Here is a 13696-nt window from a genome sequence, read left to right as displayed (position 1 = left end):
TGCATTATTTGAGAGGTGAAAGTAACCAGAACACGGCCAAGGATCTGGTCCATTCTTTTTCAAGTAAGTGATAAGCTTCTGCAAGATCAATTTATTAGAACTATCAGTATATTTTCCTTATAGCGAAGTAATATTTCTTCTCCAGATCTTGTATTCTTCTGCCCACAAACCCTAAAGGGCTCAGTATAGAATCGTTTTTCTGATCAATATGCATCAGCAAAGAGATGGAAAGATTCTAATATAACAGGAATAGGTTGTCATACATTGAGTCAGATTGTAGTATTTAAAGTCACGGTTTCTTGAAGGGGGGCACTGAAATACACTACAGCAGTAGTAGTTCTAGGAAGTATTGCATTTGCAGGGAAGAAGCAGATGGTGACTCCAGTGTTCCCAGAGGCATGGGTAGTGCTGTCCCCTGGGACTGAATGTAACACATGCTCAACCCAAAGCTGGCTCTGGTCTGCACGCCCTCCTTCAGCATGTTTAGTGCTGTGAGCACTTTGCTCTACCTTGTGTTTGTTAGGGAATACCAGCAACGGGTTTGTGACTGTTCTGTGCCCAGACATTCAAGGGAGAGAAAGAAAGTTTCCTGTATTCTTTCCCCACATTGTGCATTAGCTCCAGTAGTTCTTTTGACTCTATTTAAAGCCACATCTTCATCTCAGGACTGGACAGATGAATCCACAAGACTGAGATATCTCCTTGGCAGGGGGATTGACAGCTTGCACAAAGTTATCCATCTGCACCTGTCCTGGACTACTAGAGGCACTTGAATTACACAGAATTTTCCCTCTCACTGCTCCTTGACTTTATGAAAAAAAAATCCAAAATGTATCAATCATCAACTTTTACTGAGACATATAGAATGTTTGTAAATACAAAATATGAAATACAGTAGAACCTCAGAGTTACGAACACCAGAATTACGAACTGACTGGCCAATTGTACACCTCATTTGGAACCGGACGTATGCAGTCAGGCAGCAGCAGAGACAAAATAAAAAAGCAAATACAGTACAGTACTGTGTTAAATGTAAACTACCAACAAAATAAAGGTAAAATTTAAAAAAAAGATTTGACAAGGTAAGGAAATGATTTCTGTGTTTGTTTAATTTAAATTAAGATGGTTAAAAAGCAGCATTTTTCTTCTGTGTAGTACAGTTTCAAAGCTGTATTAATTCAATGTTCAGTTATAAACTTTTGTTCAGAGTTATGAACAACCTCCATTACCGAGGTGTTTGTAACTCTGAGGTTCTACTGTATTGTCCAATTCCCCCACAGAAAGTATTTTAAGTGGAGGGTAACACTCATATATTATAAAAAATTAAAAGATGTGAAATAAGAACAACCTCTGTCCTCAATTACACTTGCACAGTAAATAACAACAACAAAATCCATACCACTGACTTACATGTGACTATTTGCTTGAGTCAGGTCAGTAGTATGGGCTTTATGGATGTGTCTCCACTGCTCTTAAACAACAGTGGCTGGCCTTTGTCAGCTGACTCAGGCCTGCAGGGCTCGGGTTAAGGGGCTGTTTATTTGCAATGTAGATATTTGGGCTTGGGCTGAAGCCTGAGTTCTGGGGCCTTCCCCCATTGCGGGGCCCCATAGCCTAGGCTCCAGCCCAAGCCTGAATGTCTACACTGCAATTAAACAGTCCCTTAGTCCGAGTCAACTGACAATGGCCAGCTGCCGTTTTTAATTGCAGTGTAGTTGTCCCTATATTAAGAAACAAACCCAAGAAATACAGTACTTCCACTGAATGGATGGAAGTTTTCTAAATCTGTAGCATCACTGGAGTGGCTGTACTCGGTAGGCAGCACAAGCAAGGCAGCAGCACTGGAGAGGGCTTGGGAACTGGAATTTAAAGACTCCCACCCCTTAAGGGTGGCTCAGGCTGGGCAGCAGGCAAGTCAGAAAGAGCCTGATCCGCAAAGGGACTTAGGTGCCTAAAGCCCAGATTTAGGCAGCACTGCGATCCAGATAGCTCCTGCTCAGCTGCTGCCTAATCCTGTAGGCGCCTAAACTCAGACTGTAAAAGTTCCCTACATGCCTAAGGTTCTGGCTCTGGGCATTCAGACTGCTGCCTCAGGCAGGCATCCAAATCCCTATTTCATGCCTAACTCCCAGTGCGATCCGCAAGCTAGGGGAAGATATAGGCTGTGGAATGTTTCTGTTCCCTGCAGGGCCGGATCCAGTAGATGTACTCAAAGCATGCCTGACTCCACACAAAACAGCCTGGGGGCACGGGAGGCAGTGTCCCTTACCTCAGCCAGGATGTGAGAGACCCCAGTTCAATCTTCCCTCTACCTGATGAGGTGAAGGGATTTGAATAGAGGTTTCTTACCTCTCAGGTGGGTGCCCTAACCACTGGACTATACGATATTCTGGTGTGGTGTCTCTTGTTGAAGCCATTCCACTTTAATTAAATATTATCTGGGCCAGAGAAAGAGTGAGATTCACTCTATAGTCCAGCGGTGGGGCACTCACCTGAGATGTAGGGAATCCATGTTCCGCTCCCTTCTCCTCAGGCAGAGGAGGGACTTGAACCAGCATCTCCCCCATTCTAGGGGAGTACCCTAACCCTTGGGCTAAAATTTATAAGATTACAAACCTCGCTCCCTTTGAGGGTCCAGGCCAAATATCAACTCTCTGTTTTGGGACTGTAGAGCCTCTGGCTCGCTTGAATAACCTTTTGGGGCATTATTTAACTTACACTTTGTAACCTACTGTTGCTTAGAAACTAGAGATTTTGGGGAATAAAAAACGTGAGTGACACAGGGAAGGAAATATTCCTTGCTAGAGGAAGCCAGTGTCAGATGGCATTTGTAGGAGGAGGCAGAAACACAGCAGTTGAAGTGGGGGTGCTCTTCCACAACAAAACTATTGGTAAACAGAAAAACTTTCCCAGGAACATAGGAACTGCTGGACTGGATCAGAGCACTGGGCCATCTAGTCCAGTATCCTGTCTGAGTCCCAGATGCTGGGACTGGATAGCAGGGGATGGGTCACTTGATAATTGCCCTGTCCTTTTCATTCCCTTTGAAGCACCTGGCATTGGCCACTGGAGGAAGACAGGATACTGGACTAGACGGATCACTGGTCTGACCCTGTATGGTCGTTCTTATGTTCTTACATTCCATCTCCAGCAATGGCCAGCTGCTTTAGAAGAAAGTGCAAGGAAACCCTTGGGATAGCCTGGCTCAGGGTAAGCCTCTATCTAATTCAGTTAGTTAGAAGTTGGTTTATGTTCAGGACTTGAGGGTCTATATTATCCATATATATATCCACTCTTTACAAACCTGCTAAGCTCTTGGCCACAGTGATACCCTGTGTCAGTGAGTCCACAGGCTAATTTTGTGTGTGCAAAAGTATTTCCTATTCTTAGTTTTGACTTTGCAGTTGTTCTTGCATTACATGAGAGAGAGAGTCTGATTTACCTTTTCCATATCATTCATTATTTTGTATACCTTTATCCTATCATCTCTCCTTACTGTTCATTTTAAAAAGGAGATAAATCTTTTCGGTCTCCCTCAATGGAAGTTTTTTCAATGACTTGTCACTCAGCCCCTTCTTTTTCTGCTGCACTCTTTAGGTAGAGTGACCAGAAGGGAGGGCAAACCAGCAATTAGTTTCTAAAACATTCAGTTGATTCCACAACAACAATGCTCCCATCACACTAACACTTGCTTGCTAAGGTTCTGCACATGCAAATCAATGACCAATTACAGACAAACCTAAATGAAGTTCTGAGAAAATCAATTTGAAACTGGAAGAACTTTTTAACTTTCTTTCTCTCCTCCCTCCCCCCCCCCCTCGATTCTAGATCCTGAAGAAACTGTTCATGTCCAAACCAAAAAGTCCTTACAGACAAAATTAACATTGGCTAAGACAAAAACTGAGGGCCAGATTCCTGCATGCTTGTGCAAGGGATAGACTGAACAAGGAACCTTACACCCTCAGCAGCAGAACTTGTATTCACCTGAGTGAAAGGATGCTCCTAAAGAGGCTCTGCCCCTCCTCCTGGCCCCCCGAGGGAAGGGTGTGCTGAACCACCTTAAAAGGTGTATTCAGTTTCCATACTGCTCCAAAGTGCTCTAAAGATACCACTGAGCTCCAAGTAAGGGCCCAAGGAGTTGGCCCTTACTGTTTAACTCTGCTGGAATCACAGATCTGGCAAGTTTGAAAGTCCATTTTATTGGTTCTTCCTTCCTTTCTTTTCCCTCCAAATGGACACACCACAATGCTTTCAGACTCCTGTTCAGCTGGATCTCTCGCCTCCCTGAACCTCCCCTATTTTCTTTATTCTTTCCTCAGGGGGCAAGGCACTTCCCTCTCAGCTTTCATCTTCCGATATCCTTCAATATCTTCTTCAAGCATCTCTCTCCTCCTCTGCTTTTCACTTTTTTCTTTCTTATTCTAAGAAAAAAAGAGCAGCAATAGCTAGCATTCCAATTATTTATATGGAAATATTTCTTTCTAGTTTGATCCTGAGCTAGCAAAATCTGAAGACCTGCAGGGTCAGGCAGCAGAGTCCTTCTGTTCCCCTTAGACATCGTCACAGCTTGATTCTGAGCTAGCAAAGCAGTTTACAAGTCCTATGGAAGAGAGACATTCTTTTTAGTCTGCCTCAAAACTTATTCCATAACTATGTGCCCTATTCAAAAATATATAGGCATCCTTAATCTTCCTAAAACAAGGTTTAATATGAATAAAAAAAGCCTACTGTGTACACCATTTCAGTACAGAATTTCAATTGCTAGAAAGGCTGAGACTGAATTAAGAAGGAAGCATTGTGCAAGGCAATGAGCTCATTTTGACAGGCCGAATTCATTTTAAATAATAATGAAGTAATTTCCGTCTTGCTCAATGGCTGCATTTTTCTGAAAAAATAAAACATTATAGTGAGAAAGACACTCTTGGGAAGTCTCTCTCATGGAGATAAATAAGCCAGATAGTAATTAAAAAGCAAATATATTGTAATTATGATTGCAAACTGTAGTATTAGTGTTAACACACTTCAGTCACAATTACTTTGCATCAATTTCTGATTTACTCACATTGATTTTATAACCAGAATATGGTCAATATTTGAAGAATTCATACAATTAAGGATAGATAAATATCTGCAGCAGTTATCTGTGGCTGATATACTTATGAAGATGTGCCACAGCCTGACAGAGGAGAGAGAAAGAGAAAGCCGGGAGAAAACACCATGAGAAGGAGCTAAATTCTTACTAGCTGGATGGAAGTACATGCAGCCTGCAACAATGAGATGCAACATGACTACCTTAGGGCTGATTGTCTCTTGCAGATTGAAAGGAGCAGCTGCCACAGGATCAGATTAGGAAAGACTCCTATGAATAGGTGCAGACATGATTAGTGACCAAGGAAACAAGAGGGCTCATAGGGAAAGGGGGTATGGCCCAAGGGCTTTATCCTGAAATGCAGAAATACTTGGCCAGAGACCCATTATTGTATCTCACCAGAGTAAGATGTATTTGAAGTGGGCCAGGTTAGGTCTGAGAGACTACGTTCTCCTAAATCAGTCTGAGCCTGATTAATGAAACCTGCAGAATGTTTTCTAGCCTCAAGACATATTTCTGGTAGTATTTTGTAGATGATGGTATTTTTTTTAAAAGACAGGGACTCATAAGAACTGAGTATGGATACATATCATGGTACCGGTATCAGAGTAACTATCTATATGCTAATGAGAATGATAGTATGGGTGAGAGCACAACCAATGTGTTTGCATTGGACATAAATAGAGCAAATATGATTTAAACACTAATCCAGATAAACATATATATTTGAAATGTCTTCTCCAAGACATAAAGTAGGTCTACAGAGATGAGGATATGAAACTATTTGGGAAAATTCCCCCCAAATCTCTCTGTGGTTTTGCTTAAGGGAATTGCTGCAGAATGAAGTTGCTGGTCACTAGGAAGACAGACTTAAACCAGTATTTGAGGAGTTAAAAGCGCTGATCACAAAGCAACTAGACTGAAAATGTTATGATTTCGTTATCCCTGCTGTATTGTCAGCCAATGCATCTCCCAACAGACTAGGAGCATACCTTATGCAGAAAGAGCAGCCAGTTACATTTGCATCAAGAAAATGAATCTGTTCCTTAGCATGCAGAATTCAAAGTAGCTCATCATCACTGGTTCTGAACTTCCCCAACCTTCTGTCACTGTCATTTAATTACTCCCTTTCATTAAGAAGTAGATCCAAGTTGACTTCTTCTCTGGTTGTGGTTTCTTACCTATTGTAATCTTCTATATAATTTAGGAACCTCTTCGATAATGCATATTTGGTTGTAGCTGTTACCCAACTGATACTAGGATGGTTAAAATCTCCCCTGAATTCAGCGTCTTGTGGCTTAGAGTACCATGAATGTTGGTGCAGGAATTTCTCATGCTCATTCTTTTTCATTCTTGTTAAAAGTGTTCAAATGAAAGATTATAGAGTAAACCCTCCATATTGGCATTTAATACTAAAGAACCTACCCACATGTGAAGTAATCACACTTCTAAGACCTACTAAATAAGAATCTGACCAGGTAGGTTGTTTCCATCTTCTTTGGTAAAGTAACATTTGCCTATTTGCCATCTCCTCCTGGGTACCTCCTTCAAGGCTCGTGGGTAGTTGTGTGTCACAAACTGCTCTACTTCAGGGTGCCATTGTCCCGGCCCACTCAAGCACTGGGACTACCTGGCTCCTGCTGGTAGTACCTGATAAGGGTCCCTGCTCAGGGTAATGAGAGAGGGCCAACGATGGACTCAGTGGATGATGGCCAAGTTCCTCAATGGTGGTGAAGGTGGGTGAATGATGACTGAGATGTGTGGACCACATAAGGCGGAAGTAAGAGCCAGCTCTTCATAATGTTCATCCACAGTACAATGTCCAGTGTCTATCTGAGAATCCTGTGAAATATATACAGGCTGTTGAGGATCACACACATAACCTGGGTACCCCCTCAGACAACATGAAGATTGCTTGGAGTGGTATACATAACACTATATCACATGTCACTGCTGAAACAATTGCCTTCAAAATCAGGAATCAATGGCATTTGGTGGATGAGTTCCTGGGAAGGGCAGTGGTGTCCCCCAAAATAAAACCTATGTGTCCCCAGTCCCAAGAAAGCAGAGTGAAACGAAGGGGCAATCAGCCATGACAGACCGCGACAACAGCACCAGGGATAAAGACCTGATGTTACCGATTCCAAGAGGAGGGGAGTGTTCTGCATGCATGGGCCAAATCCACTTAGGGAAGGCATAGACCCGATGATCACAACTTCCTGGAAGTCCAAATTGGACCTTAAAAGCACATTCTGTGTCACCACGTGGAATGTGTAACTGAACAGTACTGGGTGCAAGACAGCTCTTGTCAAAGAATTCACCTGCTACATGATCATAATTACTGGCATCACAGAAGCCTGTCTGCCAAAAGCAATCAAGTCACTGTGAAGGAACAACTTTCCTCCACTCTGGTGAGTCACACAGAACTCAGGGTGTGGCACTTACTAGATAACCCCAGCACAGATTTTAACCACATAGAAACACATCACTCCACATTTACTCTATGCTGAGCTCCAGCATCATCGTGGACACTTATCTGTCACCGTGGCCTATGCACCAATAGAAGATGCACCCCCTGTAGAAAAGGATGGATTCTGCCACCAGCTAACAGCAAAAATCAAGTCAATTCTTCCACATGACACACGGTTAGTGCTTGGAGATTTCAATGCCATGACTGGCTGAGACCGAGCTGATTATGAAACCATGATAGGTCACTTTGGGTTGGGTTCCCCAAATGACACCACCACCCAGCTTTTGATATTATGTGCCACTGAGGGCTTGTCTATTATGGTCTTCTGGTTTAGGAACCTTAACAACCATCACTGGACCTAGATTTCAAACAATGGATGTGCCATGAAAGAAACTGACCATAACCTTGTCAGAAATCGATCCATAGTGAAATTTCACTGGGTCTTCAGTGGTGCAGAAGCACCAGCAAACTCAGACCATAGACTAGCTGTTACTCAGCTCTCACTGCATTTTCCATCTCCTCCCAATCCAGACATCCATCAATAGTACAATGTCTGGACTGTCTATCTGAGGATCCTGTTGAAGCTGTGAAATATACATAGGCCATTGAGGATCACATACATAACCTGGGTGCCCCCTTAGACAACATGAAGATTGCCTGGAATGGTATACATAACACTGTATCACATGCCACTGTTGAAACAATTGCCTTCAGATGGTCATGAAAAAAGCTTTGGCTTTCCTAAGAGGCCTGTGATATATTAATAAAAAAGCAGATGAATTCAAGGAGGGAGTTGTCCATGAATATAAATGGCTGAAAGGCATTTTCTGGCCCATGGCAAAACATGACCAGGAGATCCACATTAACTCCCTGGCTGATGAAGTAGAGGATGGCTTAAAATATAGCAGTCTCCACCCTGCATACAGAGCGATCAAGTGCCTGGCTGGTAGCTATAAACAGTCTTCTAACATTCCCATCATGAAACCAGATGGCTTTCTCTGCTCATCAAGGGATGAGGTTCTGGACAGATAGAAAACACACTATGAAAGTTTACTGAACCACACATCTACTAACAATTGGCAAGAGCTACATGACCTGGAAAATGGCATGGCTGCAGACCGAGGGATGAACACTGGCCCTCTGTCACTCAAGGAAGTATGAAAGGCCATCCAAAAATTATGGATGAACATGCTGCTGGTCCTGACAGAATTCCTCCTGAACTGCTCAAAGACACCTGGGAACCAGTGAGCATCAGCCTGCAGCAATTGTTCTGAAAAGCATGGGCATCAGGCAAAGTACCAGCAGAATGGAAAGATGTCATCATAGTGTTCCTGTACAAGGGCAAAGGATCTCACACCAAGTGTGGCAACTAAAGGCCAATCTCATTGTTATTGGTCTCTGGAAAGGTCTTAGCTCATATTCTGCTTGGCAGGATGTAGCCACTGATTAATAGATACTGTTGTCCACCTCAATCAAGTTTCAGAGTTGGGTGGTTGACAATGGACTATGGCCTTATCCTCCAGCTTCTAGCTGAGTTGTACCAAGAATTTAACTGCCCACTTTGTTGGGTAAAATCTGTTTCTGACCTGTTTTATGTAATGTCCATCTTGGATTTGTAAAAGGACAGCTAAGCCTCCATCTTGGATACCCTTCTCCTCAGATGATTTAGTGCCCTTTCAGCCTTTTTCAAATCAAGGAGGGGAAAGGTCAGGGCAGTTAGAGTCATGTGACAGCCATAATCTGCCTAGCAACTGCAGGTTATTTAGTGAGTAGCATGCCTGTCACTCAGGGCTGTCCATCTGAGTGGCAGCCAGTGTCCCACACAGTTCAGCTAGCTGCCAGGAGCCCCAGAGGGACCAGGACTCATAGGACTTTGGATTCTTGGCTTCTATTAACATACCTGCATTCAACTGCTACACACCATTAGTGAGCGCATACTTGCACTGGACTACGAGGTCAAGCAGAGATTGCGTGGGCAAGCACTGAAGACCTACCTGAGGGAGAAGACCTGCCCAGGGGACCTGTCCAGAGGGAGAAGAATACCCAGTTTCTGAGTTCCTGTTTGGTGTCCAGCACCCCTGATTTTCACCACTATCCCTGTCGGTATCCTGAGTTTTTGTCATTGTGTCCCTGTCTTCAGGATATGGTATTGTAATACCCATTGTGGTTTTCCTCTGTTTTACATCCATAGGTTAAGGGGGTTTAAGGGTTCTGAACTTCATGCTCTGGTAACTGTTAACAACCGAGTGTGTCTTCCTTATGTTGTTTACTGTCTGAAGGGGGTCCTTGTCTAGTTTACTGACGAGTGGCATAATAAATATTTGTGTGTTACATCTTATTCTGCCTCTGTCTTAATAAATCACCTGATGATAGATGCGGGAGGGGTGGGATCTGCAGACAGCCCATCTTCTGATCTGTGTAAACCATAGTTAAACTGTTTTGGGCTAACAACTTCACATGACATATTTTAACATCAAAGTGGCTTTTGAGTCAATTGACAGGTCAGTGCTTTGGCTCAAACTGAAAGGAATTGGCATTCCAGATGTTCTGCTAAATCTGATGCATGATCTTCACACCAGTACTGGTATGAGAGTGCTCATTGGGTCATGGTTGTAGTTGCATTTCTATACAACCTCCGGGGTGCAGCAGGGATGCATTCTTGCCCTGGCACTATTCTGTCAAACTATTGACTGGCTATTAGGACTTGCTGCTCCACATGTTGGAATCAAGGACAGTCAAGAGTATTCACTGACCAAGACTACGCTGACAATGCTGCCTTGCTTGTGGAGAAGTCAGAGAATTTCAGTCCTGTCCTTCAAGGTCTCCAAGACGTTGCCTGCTCTATGGGGTTCAATGTCTCATGGTGAAGACCAAGGTCCAGAATCTTGGAGCTGGGCCAACACAACCCCGGGTGCATGTGGGTTCGAGTACCATAGAAAGCATTGATGAGATCATCTGCCTGGGATGCAAGCAGATTCAAATGGTCACAATAGACCAAACGTTCTTCGACAAATAGGTCTCATCACCTCTTCCATGAAGTCCACGTGTCACTTATGGACACAAAAATGTCTTTGTCTTGAGTTTAATAGTTATCAAACCTGTGTACTACCTGCATTGCTATATGGGTCAGAACCCTGGACCTTCTTACAAGCAGATTTGGAGCAGTTCGAGGTGATCCATATGTGCTGTCAGCACCAGATCCTGAGCATAAAGTGGTTTCACTTTGTGTGTGAAATGTCATAATCTCACAGAGACCTGGCCTTCCTTCAGTAGCTCATTATATTCCAAAGTGGCATTACATGCTCTTCAGTCATGTCACCAAGATGGGCAAAAACACTCCAGCACACCGTGCTCTCAAATTCTCTGTCGACGTCCGAAGGGATGCATGCTCTCACCCCATCTGGCACCACCTGTGGGGCCACCCCAGAGATTTGTGGATTCACAGGATTGAGTGAGATTCGGGAACTTAATTACACAGTGTCTGGTGCAATGCCATCAACAGTGGTCACTCTAGCTGGTGCAATGACCCTCAGTAGACTGTGTGTGTCTGATGATGATGCTTCCTTTCCTGGTAGTATAAGAGCTTTTCAGGAGCTCATAAATTATTTGGCAATAGAAGCAGAGTTGCTTCAGTCCTCCATGCCTAAGAAGGAACATAAACCTTTAGCTGCTACAGGATAAAAATAAAGTGACCCTTATGAAAAGTGATGGCCTGTTGCATTAGACCAAACAGCTCAGATCTCAAGCAGCTTCTTTTCTTCCTGTTGCTAAGAAACCAGAATGATTCTATCAATTATGTAAACAAGACTTTAGTTAATTTTTCACCCATCCTTCTCCAGACTTCTAGCTGCGGCTAATGACAGTTCTAAATCTCTGAGGAGGTTTCACTCTGCTTCTCCTGATAAAGAGTCGAGCAAGCATGACCGTTGGGAAAGCAAAGCTTATTCCTCAGCAGCACTTTTCATGAGGAGAGCTAATTACCAAGCTTTGTTTTCCAGATACGATTTGTGAATCAGGATGCTGCCTTCACTAAACCTTTTGCACGAGTCTCATAGACAGTTATTCAAAGGCATTATTCAACAAGATCTTTCTAAGCACTCCCTTAGAGCTGCTTTAGATGCATCTGATGGAGCTGCCAGATTTGTAGCTCCAGCTGTTACTCTGACAAATCCTGCTATCTAATTTGGACCTTACATCCAAGATACAATCTACAGTTCTACACTCATCCTTTAAGAGGCCTAATTTGGGGTTAGACTCTGCCCTTGGCAGTCTCAGGGGAACTTGTATATAGGAGCTGCGTTACAGTGGGAGCTCCCTGGAGGAACTTGGGCTGGTTCTGCCGCAACTCCTCCTGAAGGCTCCCAGGGAGCACACACCAGGGTGGTATTCTTTGCCACTTTGTCAGAGAGTGTAACATGCTGCCCTCTCTGTACCTGGACGGCTATGTCAGAGAGGCACTGAAAGGGCAAGCGAGGGCCCATGACCCTGCCCACTAGCAGCTAGTACCAACAGGGAAACTAGCCAAGCACTATGCTCCAGAATGAGACTCTGACCCTTGTTGGACTGTAGGGCAGATAACATAACAAATGAAGAGGGCCAGAACTGTGACAAGATCCAATGGCTGGAATTTGAATCTAGAAAAATTCAAATTCAAAATAGAGCACATTTTTTAACAGTGAGGATAATTAATTCGTAATTAACCACTGCAACAACCAAACAAAGGATGTAACAGATTCTCCATCACGGGATAGGATGACCATATTTCCCTACGCTGAATATGGGACACCTGGTAAAATTACTCGTATTCAAGTGAGTTCAGTGGCAATCAGAACTACGCAGTACAAATGTTCAAATTAACATCAAGTTGACTGAGCCCCTGTTAAAAAGAAAAACTGCGTAGTTGGATTCTATTTATTTACCTTTTTATCTTTAAAGCTTTAGGGTTCACACGGGGAGGGGGTGACACACACACACACACACTCCTGTACACCTCTCTCACACAGGGAGGGTGACTGACCAATCTGACCCTCCCTGCCTGGCGCTTTCTGCCCCCCATGCCTGGCTGGGCCCCCAGGATGGACCCGCCTCTCCTGGTACCTGGTGCCGTGTCTTCCCGAGGCAACACTTGGGGGGGAGACATGCAGGGTCACATGCCCCCCTTCCCAGAATTCTGCCAGGGTTCACACCAGAACATGGCCAGCAGCAGCCTTTTGGCACTGTGAGGGAGGGAAGGGATGGGAGCTGCTTCCAGCTGCAGCGGAGGAAGAGGAGGGGGGAAGGGATGACTAGCCCATGTCATTGCAGAGCTCATCTCTTCCCCATCCTCCACCGGAAGCAGCTTGTCCCTTTCTGCCCACACAGTGTCGAAAGGCAGCTAACACCTCTAGGCTGCTGCTGGCCACTGACATAACCCAGCTGCCTCCTGTCCCCCAGCTACAGCACGGGCAGGAAGGGGTTAAGCCCTAAGGATGCATTGTGCACCAGGGCCCAGGGAACCTGACTGCAGGGGCTTCAGCAAACTGGCCAGAGAGGTGGCTCAGAAGGGGAGGGTGCCTAGGGGACGGAGCAGCTCCATGCTCCCTGGAGGCAGGACCCAGGGCTGGGGGGGGAGCGGGTGAAGAGGGTGCTAAGCCCCTGCCCGGGGGGGCTGCTGTGGACAGGCTGGAAATCGCTTCCCTCATGCCACTCCAGAGCTTAGCTGAGGGGCGAAGGGGCTTCCCCGTGACAGTGCTGTGTGGAGCTTTGGCATATGCAGGGCTCAGCTCCTCCTGGCCAGCACCCTGGGCTGGAGGGTCTTGGGCTTTTCCGGGGCGCTAGCCCAGCCAGAGGCAGTGGAGGAAGGAAGGAGCCTGCCAGCCAGGCTGTTGGTGAGCTGAGTGCTCTGACCAGGGGCTGGTTCTCCCCATAGCGCTGGGAGTGGGACGTGTCCCACCATGAGGGATATGGAGGAGCAGAAGGGTTGGGCAGATGAAGGGGCAAAGCAGGGAGAGGACAGTGAGAGGGGGAGCATGTAAAGGGCTGATGGGTGGGGCAGAAGAGGCGACATGTAACCTAGGGTTACCATACGTCCTCTTTTTCCCGGACATGTCTGGCTTTTCGGCAGTCAAACCCCCGTCCGGGGGGAATTGCCAAAAAGC

General features: G+C 45.0%; 1 protein-coding gene and 1 long non-coding RNA gene across 2 annotated transcripts in view; one reads left to right on the top strand and one right to left on the bottom strand.

Annotated features, from left to right (window-relative positions):
* The window catches only part of LHFPL3 (LHFPL tetraspan subfamily member 3), a 416025-nt gene that overhangs the window by 23988 nt on the left and 378341 nt on the right, over window positions 1–13696 (bottom strand). The gene's annotated exons all lie outside the window — the stretch shown is intronic.
* The window catches only part of LOC112112547, an 83542-nt gene that overhangs the window by 50537 nt on the left and 19309 nt on the right, over window positions 1–13696 (top strand). The gene's annotated exons all lie outside the window — the stretch shown is intronic.

Source organism: Terrapene carolina, unplaced genomic scaffold, assembly GCF_002925995.2.
Source record: "Terrapene carolina triunguis isolate 2854851 unplaced genomic scaffold, T_m_triunguis-2.0 Scaffold68, whole genome shotgun sequence".
Taxonomy (NCBI): Eukaryota; Metazoa; Chordata; order Testudines; family Emydidae; genus Terrapene; species Terrapene triunguis.
The sequence above is the reverse complement of the archived record's forward strand: the minus strand, read 5'-3'. Positions and strand labels throughout refer to the sequence as shown.